Genomic DNA, 12115 nt, shown 5'->3' with positions numbered 1-12115 from the left:
TTTTTCCCCCTGGAGCTTGAGTTACAGGTGGTTAATGGTTACAGGAGCTGCCCAACATGGGTCCTGGGAATCCAAGTCCTCTGAAAGAGCAGTACAAGGTCTTTTAAAGCTATTGTATGTATCTGAGTGTTTCCCCTGCTTGTTTAAGTACCATGTGTATTTTTTAGGGCCCAGAGATCAGAATGCAGCATAGAATACCAGGAATTGAAGTTACCAATAGTTGTGAACTATCACATAGGTGGTGATAATACATGAACCAGGTCCTCTGTAGAAGCAACAAGTGCTCTTATTGCTAAATCATCTCTCCAGCCTCAGCAGTCCACTCTTAACTCCAGCACTCAGTGAGATGCAGAAGGATTTCTAAATTTAAGTCCAGCCTGGTGTACTAGGGAGTTCCAGACCAGCCAAAATTACACAGTGAGCTGCTATCTCAAAAAAGGACATGGTATTGGAGCTGGAGAGATAGAGTGCTTGCTACACAAGTCTGAGAATCTGAATTTAATCTATACAACTGACTTCCTTTGCCATGTTGTCCTGACCTCCACATGCACACTATGGCAAATATGCAGACTAAGTAAACACTAACAAACAAAGCAAGGCCCAGCAGTACGCATTTACAACCCCACTACTATGGAGTTGGTAGATAGGGAGACAGGAGGATCCCTAGAACTCAATGGGCAGCCAATCTAGCGAAAACTGCAAGCCTCAGGCTCAATGACTTGTCTCAGCTAGGGTTGATGGCACACACCTATGATCCCAGCATTAGAGAAGCAGAGGCAAGCAGAACTTTGTGAGTTTAAGGCCAGTCTGCTCTACAAAGAGAGACCCTGTCTCAAAACAAATAGGGGGAGGGGGACTCTTCTCTCTGAAATGATAGAGATGCAGGTCTAGGTGATGGCACACACCTTTAAACTCAGCACTCAGGAGGCAGAGGAAGGATATAGTAAGAACAGAGACAGAGACAATCACAGAAACAGAGAAACAGGCAGACAGTGGTGCAAGCTCTTAATCCCAGCACTGGAGACCAACATACTAGGACTATATAGTAAAACCCTCTCGATGTAAAAATAAATAAATTAGATAGAGAGTAGCAGAGAAAGAGTGTCAAAAATCAACCTTTGGATTCCATATATACTATGAGTAATGGCAATGAACACATACAAGGAATAAAAATGTTAAATATTCTTAATATAACAATTTTTAGCACTTTTAAAAATTAATGATATTAAGTAAAACTGCATGGGTTTTTTTATACCTACTCGTATAGTGGTTCTAAACCTTCCTAATAATGCTTTGACCCTTTAAATACAGTTCCTCATATGTGGTAACACCCCCAACTGTAACTGTAATTTCTCTACTGGTATGAACTGTAATGTAAATATTTGTGTTTTCTGGTAGCCTTAGTCGACCCATGTAGAAGAGTCCTTCAACCCCCAAAGAGGCCAAAACCCACATGTTGAGAATATCTGGACTAGTGTGAAACAGGAATATACAATGACTGTATTGACTGTATTATTTTATCCATTTCTGGTTTTACAGAGTAAATACAAGTGCACGGACGGTCAGAAGGGTTGATGATGAGCAATATATGATGGTAAATACACATGTAGGCCCAACACTTAGAACTCTTGAGGCAGGAGAACCATGACTGAGCACCTGAGCACATTGAGAGTGTGCCTTAAAATGTACATGAGGAGGGTGGAGAGAAGTCTTAGCAGTTAGGAAGACTTGTTGCTCTTGCTTAGTACCTGGGTTTGGTTCCCAACACCCACATGGTGGCTCACAACCATTCATAACTCCAGTTCCACAGGACCTAATACTCTCTTCTGACCTCTACAGGGACCAGACATGTATATGGTTGGTGTACATACATACATGTAGACAAAATATCATAAACATTAATTTTCAAGTGGTAAATGAAAGCAAACAAAATAAAAATTAGCCAGGTGGTGGTGGCACATGTCTCTAATCCTAGCACTTGGGAGGCAGAGGCAGGCTGATCTCTGAGTTTGAGGCCAGCCTAGTCTATATAGTAAGTTCTAGGACACCCAGAGCCACATAGCATAAGTGTCTCCAATAAAAGAAAGAAAGAAAGGGGGGGGGGGGAGGATTTACTGCTACTTATTTTCTAAATTTTCTACCCTTCATAAACATTTATCCATTTTGTATAACTATGCATTTTAACAATCTTTTAAAGGCAGCAGGGTTGGAGAGTTCCATGGTTAAAAGAGCTAGCTCTGTTCAACCTTCCAGAGGCTGCCTGGTTTGATCAAAGACAGGATTACTGAGGCTTGCTGGTTGCCAGCCTGGCTCTAAAGTCAATGAGACCTTGTTTCAAAAGAATTGAGAGGCCTGATAGAACAAGACACTTGCCATTCTTCCTTCCCTTCCACATACACACCAGACACAGGGGCTCACAATTATCTGTAACTCCAACTCCAGGGACTCGGATACCTTCAGGCCTCTGTGGGACCCAGGCAAGCACATGGTATAAGACATACAAAGAGGTAAAAATACTCACATAAAAAAATAACAATCTTAAAAAAAAATCCAATAATTAGGATAAAGGTAAAAAGGAACTTAGCCTGTAACTTTTGAATTTGTATCAAGTATATTATCTTCCAAAAATTAATTTGTTTTGTGAATACTATTTAATGATTTCATTTATATAAAGCTCAGTTTAGGGCCATCAAGAGAGCTCAGAAAATAAAGGCCTTATCACACAAGCCTGACAGCTTGCTTGAGTTTGATCCTGAGAACCCTAGTAAAAGGTAGATGGAGAGAATCACTTCTCAAAAGTTGTCCTCTGATCTCCACATATGGACAATGACATTAGAGCCTAAACACAGATACACATAAACAGATTAGTGTTGTAATAATTATTTTCTAATTCTCCCATAATGCAAGATGACAATAAAAAATAAGACACAACCACAACCTACCTACGTACTCACACACACACACACACACACACACACACACACACACACACAGCCAGGTGGGGGTGACACATACATGACTTTAATCCTAGCACTTGGGAGGCAGAGGCAGTTGGACTTCATGAGTTCAAGGCCGGCCAAATCTACAGTGAGTCTAGGACAGCCTAGAAACCCTCATCCCCATCAAACAAAACAAAACAAAAAGAACCAAAAAGCCTGGAATTTTTAGCTATTGCTATTGGAACAGTTAACGAGTGTAACTTTGATGCTGAAGTCCAAGAAGATAAAGCCTTCTGTAGAAAACCTGCCTTGGAACAGATACCCCCAATCTAGGCATTCCAGAAAAGCCACGTACAATAAGTACAAAGTCCAAGGTTGAAAGGGGAAAAGGTGGGGGCACGGGTGCTACAGTCACAAAACATACTAGTAGCAACAAGAATATTAGCTGCGAATGCTTAAGCTTTGTAATATGCCCAGGTGTGGTAGCAGACACTTTTAATCCCACCACTCCATAAGCAGATTTTTGAACTCAAGGCCATCCTGGTATACAGTGAGTCTTTTTAAAAGCCAAATGTGGCTACACATACCTGTAACCCCAAACACCATGGGGGGCAAAGACAGGATTATTGAGGCTTGCTGGTTGCAGCCTGACTCTAAAGTCAATGAGATCTTGTTTCAAAAGAATTAAGAGAGGGCCTGATAGAACAAGACACTTGCCATTCTTCTTTCCCTTCCCATGAGCACACAAGGAACATACATGTGGCACAAAGAAGGTAAAAAAAAAAAAAAAAAAAAAGGACTGGGGAGACAGCTCAGAGTCCCAGCACCCAGGAGAAAACACAGCAAGGTGCATATGTATTCCAGCATGAGGAGAGAGGCAGTCTAGCTCAAATAATGCCAGTGAGAATACCGTGACTCAAAGAACTAAAACACACACACACACACACACACACACACACACACACACACACACACACATACATATACCACATACATACCAGACACATAAAACACACAAAAAAAGAAAAAAAGTGAGGCTGGAGAGATGGCTCAGTTGTGAAGAACACTTGGTGTTCTTGCTTAGAGGACAGGTCCCAGGACCCACATGGTGGTCCATGACTGATTCCAGTTCCAGAAGATCTGGTGCCCTCTTCTAGTTTTGCAGGTACTGAATGCATATGGTACACTCATACATGCAGAAACAGCATGTAAAACAAGAATAAATCTTTTTAGGGGTTGGGGATTTAGCTCAGTGGTAGAGCGCTTGCCTAGGAAGCGCAAGGCCCTGGGTTCGGTCCCCAGCTCCAAAAAAAAAAAAAAAAAAAAAAAAAAAGAATAAATCTTTTTAATGAGGTGAAAAAGAAAGCTGGAAGTTCAGTTCAGTGGCAAAGCACAGCCTAGAATGTAGGAGGCTCTGGGTTATCATCCCACACAACACAAAAAAATGAAACGAAAACCTACAGAGGAAATATCTGCATATCATAAATCTAATGAGAATCCTGTATCGGAGCATGTCAGCACATGTGCACAGTCACAGCACGTGGAAGGCTAATGAGATACTGTCCCACAGAGAGGCAAGGAGGAAAGTAAGGGGATTTAGAATATGTAAAGAACTCTTACAACTCAGTAATAAAAGGAAAATGAATCAAGGGCTGGAGAGACGGCTCAGCAGTTAGAAGCACTTGCTTTTCTTGCAGAAAACTCAGGGTCAGTTCCCAGCACACACATGGTGGCTCCCAACCCATCTTAAGTCCAGTTCTAGATGACCCTGTACCTTCTGCTGACCCCCACTGGTACATGGTACACACAAAAGACTACAAACATGCAAGCAAAACACAAAACACAAACAAACCACTCACATAAAATGAAAAGGAGAAATACTTCATCTTTTTAATGGGCAAAATACCTTTCTTTTTTTAGACAAGGTCTGACTATATAGCACTTGCTGGCCTGGAAATTGTTATGTAAACCAGGCTACCCTGCCTCTGCTTCCCCAGTGCTGAATTAAATGCATGTGGCACCATACACAGGAAGATTTTTAAACAAATATGCAACGGGAAGCTGAAAAAGACAACTCAGAGGTTCAACTCCTAGCACCATATGACACCTCACAACCATCTGCAACTCCAGTTCTGTGATCTGATACTCACTTCTAGCTTCTGCAGCAGACAAACATGCAAACAAAACACCCATACACAGAAAAAAATTTTCCAGATACACAACTTGAGTTCAAGACAAGCTTTGGCAAGGTTTAAGACAAACAATCAGGGCTGGAGAGATGGCTCAGTGGTTAAGAGCACTAGCTGGTCTTCCAAAGGTCCTGAGTTCAATTCCCAGGAACCACATGGTGGCTCACAACCATCTGTAATGGGATCTGATGCCCTCTTCTGGTGTGCAAGTGTACATGCAGGCAGAAATAATATGAATTTAAAAAAAAAAAGACAAACAGTCCACACAAATGTATGTATTATGGTAAAAGTGCTTGACTAACATGCACAAGGTCTAAGAATTTCAAGTAAAAAACCCCAAAATAACAAGGCTAGGTCTATCTCATGGAAACTGCCCTGGGCTACATCTATCCACCAATCAAAAAGAATTTAATTCTTTTTTTTTCCCTCTTTTCTTTTTTTTCGGAGCTGGGGATCGAACCCAGGGCCTTGCGCTTGGCAAGCGCTCTACCACTGAGCTAAATCCCCAACCCCAAAAATTTAATTCTTTCCACTGACTGTGATGTCACATATTTAGTCTCAGTACTCAGGAGGCAGTGGCAGCAAGAGGTTTGGGGGATAGACTCAAGGCCAGCCTGGTCTACAGAGTGAGTTCCAGACCAGCCAGAGCTACATACTAAGGCCCTCCTGTCTCAAAAAAGAAAAAAGAAAGAAAAGAAACTGTCAGGAAATGAAAGGAATAGTTTTTGGACTAGAGAGGTGTCTCAGAGTACTGGCTCTCTTCCAAGGACCCTAGTTACATTCCTAGCACCCACATGGCAGCAACTGTCTGTAACTCCAGTTCCAAGGAATTGACACCCTCACACAGACGTATGTGCAAGCAAAACACCAATGCACATAAAAAAAATTTTAAAGGAATCAAAGAAAATAATTATGCTTTAAACATATAACTGGAAAATGTCAAGATGGAGTGGTGGCACAGATCACTGCAGATTTGAGGTCAGCTAGCTAACTAGTCTATAAAGTTAAGATCCTGTCTCAAGAGTCGGTTGTGGTGGTGCACCCTTGAATCCCAGCACTTGGCAAGCAGAAGCAGGGGGATCTCCAAGTTCAAGCACAGTCTGGTCTACAGAGCAAGTTCCTGGGAACAAGAATATCCAAGGCTACACAGAGAAACTCCATCTCAAATAACAAAAACAAACAAACAAACAAACAAACAAACAAGGATTACCAGAAGTTGAAGAACAGACAGCCAAGCCTGAACTACAGAATGCCCTGTCTCAAACAAAAACTCCTAAAGGAAGAAAATACACAAAATCAGAAAAATGCTAACTAAAACTGCTGTGAGACTCCATATCACTCCAATTAAAAAGATCAAAGACGAAAACAAAAAAGAAAAAAAAAAAAAAAGATAAGCTCAATTCCCAGCAACCACACTGGTAGCTAAAAACCATGTCACTCCAGTTCAAGGTTCCTAGGGATTTTCTTTTTTCTTTTTTTGGTTCTCCCCCCCCCCCCCCCCCGGAGTTGGGGACCGAACCCAGGGCCTTGCGCTTCCTAGGCAAGCGCTCTACCACTGAGCTAAATCCCCAACCCCTCCTAGGGATTTTCAATACACATGGTACACCAACATGCATGCAGTCAAAACATTTACACACACAAAAAATTAACCTTAAAAAAAAAAAGCTGGCCAGTAGTGGTGGAGTGGTGGAGCAGGCCTTTAATCCCAGCACGGGGGAGACAGAGATAGGCAGATGTCAGTGAGTTCCAAACCAACCAGAGTAACAAAATGAGACCTCAACTAACAACAACAACAAAATGCTGGTAAAGGATGCGGGGAAAGAAGAGCCCTAATTCAAATCTGCTGGCAGAAATGTAAACACATCCAGCACTGGAATTCCTCAAAAACTGAAAAGAACTTATGATGTCCCAGCTCCCCCACTGCTAGGTACATATGTACAAACTTAAAACTTCCATACCAGAGATCCCTGCACGCCCCGTGCTATTCACAAGAGGCAGGAACCGGACCAATCTAGATGCCCATCAACAATGAAGAAAAGTGGTAAACCACATCTGTAATTCCTTCACTAGGGAGGCAAAGACGGAGATCTGTGAGGCCAGCCTGGTCTAGCTCAGCATTGAGTCCATACAGTATACACATTGAATAAATTTTCATTCTTCTTACTTGGACTAGAAATGGTGAAATCACTTTTGCTTTTTTGGTTTTTGTCTCTTTGAGATAGGGTTTCACGCTATATAGCTCTGGCTGGCCTGGAACTCACTATGTAGACCAGGTTACCTCAAACTGGCTGCCTCTATCTCCTGGAGTGTGGAGATTAAAGGCATGTACTATCACAGTCATAACAATTAACATTTTTATATGTAAGGAAACTGAAAGTTTTAACTAATTGGCCCATCTTAAAAAATGCTTTAGAACTCCAGGTTTTGTTCCGTGACAGAACACACACTTACAATAGGTAAGACCCTGAATTCAACACTCACCACATTTTCCTACTACAAATCTAGCTTTCAGACCTGCTACAGAACACCATGATTTTCTTTCCAATACATCTCCCTCTGGTTTGGAATCTATAAACACTCAAATAATAAAAATGAGGCACCAGACAATTGTATGACATTGTTACTCTACCTGAGAACTGCTAAAATGTTTACAGTCCAGAAGGAGTAACAATAATATAAGTCATATTCTCCACACTGACAAGCTTCTGTGCCTATGATACATGTTTGCAGTGGGGAAGGTAGGTCACCAAAGAACAGGTCCAAGCTGAAACTTTAAACCTAAACCACACTAACAACAAAGATAAAGCAGGTAAGTATTGTAACTAGTCAAGTATTGTAACTAGTCAAGGACAACTGCGGTCAGGGCTCAGTGGGCAAAGGTAGCTGACGACTTCAGAAGGCACATGGTGAAAGGAGAAAACCAATTCCTTTAATCTGTCCTCCAACCTCTACACAAACCCGTAATACAAAGAATGTTCTGATACTGATCATTTAACTTCAATACTACTTTATCTAAAATCTAAAAACACGAGGAAAACACCAAATGTATGATATATAATCTGAAAAGTATTACGTAAGGGGTTGGGGATTTAGCTCAGTGGTAGAGCACTTGCCTAGCAAACGCAAGGCCCTGGGTTTGGTCCCCAGCTCCGAAAAAAAGAAAAAAAAAGTATTACATAAGTGCATTCCTATAAATTTATAATTAAAAATTTCAATAATATCTTTGTTGGAGTTATGAAACATTACTGAAATACAAGTTTGAGCTTAGCAATAATCAAAGAATATCTATATCTACTAAAACCAGACAAACAAAAAAAGTAATGAGAGAAGAAAAAGACATTTTGTTACTTTTCAAAGCAAGCTCTGAATATATAGGACTTAAAAGGTCAGTAACAATATTATTAAAGGTTTAGATCAAGATAAAACTGTGATGATAGTGTCTGAAGTCAGATATAGTATACTCACATACATAAATAAAATCTTAAAAAAAAACCTGTGGTGACAAAATTAGTCATCTCATATTTTTACCAACCAAAGAAAGAAATCAGAACTAAGCTTTCAGCTTCATAAATAACAATTTACTTTTTCTTTCCTTTTTGTTTGTGGGGTTTTTTTGTTGTTTTTTGTTTTTGGGTTTTTTGGTTTTGGTTTGGTTTGGTTTTGGTTTTTCCCAGGGTTTCTCTGTAGCCCTGGTGGTCCTGGAACTCAGACTGTAGACCAGGCTGGCTTTGAACTGGAAAACCAACCTGCCTCTGCCTCCCCAAGTGTGGGAATTAGAGGCGCGTGCACCACCACCACAGCCAAACTTACTTGTTCTAAGCCATCTTTTCCGTAGGACTGAGAAAAGGGTGTCAAAAATGTTCTCCAAGTGTCTATAGAAAATAAACTAAATACAGCACTTCAAGTTTTGGCTCAAACCCAAATCTGTACATAATATTGCCTTTTAGTGGGCAAGGAAATGAATTAAAGACTCACAAGTACCTAATAGTAACAAAAAGTGGGTCCCAAATGCAATTAAGATTAGAAAAGAAAAAAATGCCACCAGGGAAACAATTAAAGTGTTTTCTTTTAACAGTCACTAAGTACTTTGTTTGGGTTAAACATTCATAGGCAAAAAGCTGCGTGCATTATGTCCAGAGTGTTCCTGAAAGTTTTGCTCCCAAGGGGGTGTATGTAACCACTGTGGCTTGGTTCTTATCTTCCAAAGCTCCCAAAATGCCTCTCTTATAGAAACTACTTTAAAGCATTCCTGACAGCCCTTACACCTTAACTCTTTTTCTGACTTTGATTCTCAATCCAAGGAGGTAATCCAGCCTCTCCCTTAATCCAGAAAGGCCACAAGGGTTACAACCAAATATCAAGTTACTTTCTACAGACAGACAGACAGACAGACAGACACACACACACACACAAACATACACACATACACTCAACACTTTCTCTCACACACACACACTCAGCACTTCTCTCTCACATACACACACACACTATTCTTTAATTTAAGAAAAAAAAAAGCATAGGAATTCTATGTAGGCCAGGTGTGGTGCCCCAGGCCTGTAATCCCATTACTTGGGAAGAGGATTAAAGAGTAAGGCCGGTTCAGCTACAAAGGGAGTTAGTGCTAGCCTGGGTTACAGCCAAGTCTAATGGGACTCAGACTCATCATGCCCACGGTTGGGATAATAAGCCAGGATGACTACCGCTGAGTTTGAAACTTAGGCTACACACTGAAACCCTGTATCAATAGAAAGAAATCAAAACAAAACAAACAAAAAGACCGCTAGCCCAGGCAGGTAGCCCGCTAGCCCGCTCTTATCATCTCTCGCTTGTGACTGGCAGGAGGAAGACTGGAAATTCTAGGTGAACACGGACAACACAACTAGGCCAGTCTCAAAGAAATGGGGGGGGGGGGCCGCGAAGGGGGGAAGGAAGGGAGGGAGAGAGAGGCTTTCTAGTACCATAAATATCTAGACGCCAGGAGGCCTTTGTTTTTCTCATATTCTGAGACCAGAATTTAATTTCCAGTTGGGAATGGAGAATCAATGCTTAATGGGACATTTGTAAGCAACCAGATAGGAAGAAAACTCGTGCAAAAGAGCAAGGTTCTGCCTTTCTCCCGCCCCCAGCATGGATCTCGATTCTCGAAAGCACCCAGGCTAAATCCCAGCTGTTTCTCGGGATTGCCAGGAACTTCTCCAGCCCCTTCCTGGGCAACCCTCAAAGCCGCACTAGATTCCACTCCCCTCTCCTCCCAACGCGTTTCCTTCCTCCGAACTTTGCGTCTCTGCGGCCGGCCTCGCCGTCCCGGCTGGGCCTAGGTTGCCTCACGGCGTCCTCCGCAGAGTTCCTCCGATGGGACCCCCACCAGCTGCGGCCGGCCCCGCAGAGGTCTGTCCTTCTCTTTCCCGCGACCTGTCCCCTCCGGACCCCCGAAGCACGCAACGGCCGGGCCCGAAAATGGCGGAGCGCGACCGCCCGCGGCCCTCACAGGTTCCACGGCGGACTTACCGTGGGGGGCCGGGAAGAGCTCCTAACCGCGAGCGCGGCGTCCTTCGGCGCCGTAGGGAATGTCTCTCCCGTCTGGTCCTCTTCCCTTCTCCCCACTCTCAATTCCTCTCCTTCAAAGATGCAGCCGCCATCTTCCCCGAGGAGCCACCGAGCGTACGCCCGTGCGTCATCACGGCCGCACGGCGCTACGCCCCGCGCGCCTCTGCCGCAGGTCTACCGTAGGGCTCAAATAGAGCATGCGCGCAGGTGAGGGGTGGAGCTTGGACATCGGCGCCTAAACATTTGAGTACGTCTTGGTGGCTATCTTAACGCTAGGACCTTTCGCCTTACATTCCTCACCCCATGAGCCATCCTGCATGTTCTCAAAACATCCCAATTCACAAAACTAAATAAGGTACTTGTTAAAGCCGGTGTGGTGGCTTATGCATGTAATCTGAGCACTTAGGAGACTGAGACAGGAGGATTACTGTGAGTTCAAAGCCTATCTCATAAAACCAGAGCATAAACCTGTGAGATGGTTTATCCAGTAAAGGAGACTGCAGATTAGCCTGACTATTTTAGTTTGATCCCCAGCCCTACATGGTGTGAAAGAAATACAAATTCTTCCTACAACTGTACAGTTCGTTGCTGTGCATACACACACACAATAGATAGTATAATAAGAAGGGATGTGCATGTTGCTCGGTTGGTCAAGCATTTGCATGTAGGAAGCCCACAGTTCAGTTCTCCAGCACTGCATAAACTGGGTTTGAAAGCCTATGAAGTGACGGCAGGAGGGTCAGCAGTCAAAGGCATCCTTCAACTCATAATTCAAGCTAATCTTTATATCTACAGAAAGAAACGCGGAAACAAAGGGGAAATAACTCTTCAGGGTAATTTCTTCTTGTCAAAAGGGTGTACCACACACACCTTTAACCCTTGCTGGCAGATACAGCTCACATGGCCTAGATAGCCTGGGGCTTTAATGCAAGAATTAAATTGTGAGCAAGGTGCTTTTTTAAAGATTGATTTATTGGGGTTGGGGATTTAGCTCAGTCGTAGAGCGCTTGCCTAGCAAGCGCAAGGCCCTGAGTTCGGTCCCCAGCTCTGAAAAAAAGAAAGAAAAAAGATTGATTTATTAATTAGGCATTAGGTCTCATTACAGATTGTTATGACCTGCTATATGGTTGCCAGGAATTGAACTCAGGACCTCTGGAAGAGCAGCCAGTTCCCTTAACCACTGAGTCATCTTTCCAGTCTGTGAGCAAGGCTCTTTTTTTTTAATAATGCATCTATTTTTTTTTAAGATTTATTTATTTATTATATATAAGTACACTGTAGCTGTCTTGAGACACACCAGAAGAGGGCATCAGATCTCATTACAGGTGGTTGTGAGCCACCATGCCATGTAGTTGCTGGGAATTGAACTCAGGAATTCTGAAAGAGCAGCGAGTAGTCTTAACCACTAAGTCATCTCTCCAGCCCATGAGCAAGGCTCTT

The 12115-nt window shown here is 42.6% G+C and overlaps 1 protein-coding gene across 2 annotated transcripts in view; it reads right to left on the bottom strand.

Moving 5' to 3' along the window:
* Wdr33 (WD repeat domain 33) overlaps positions 1-10793 on the bottom strand; it is a 103072-nt gene extending 92279 nt beyond the window's left edge. Inside the window, exon 1 of one of the 2 annotated variants that reach the window (XM_087592900.1) lies at positions 10637-10793. The gene's annotated coding sequence lies outside the window, so the exon portion shown is untranslated. The remainder of the gene's footprint in view (positions 1-10636) is intronic. The other variant, NM_001107398.2, reaches the window with a different exon arrangement.
* Positions 10794-12115: the final 1322 nt, after the last annotated feature.

This window comes from Rattus norvegicus, chromosome 18 (assembly GCF_021556685.1).
Source record: "Rattus norvegicus strain SHRSP/BbbUtx chromosome 18, alternate assembly SHRSP_T2T, whole genome shotgun sequence".
In the NCBI taxonomy this organism is placed as follows: Eukaryota; Metazoa; Chordata; class Mammalia; order Rodentia; family Muridae; genus Rattus; species Rattus norvegicus.
This window is presented reverse-complemented; position numbering and strand designations above follow the sequence as displayed.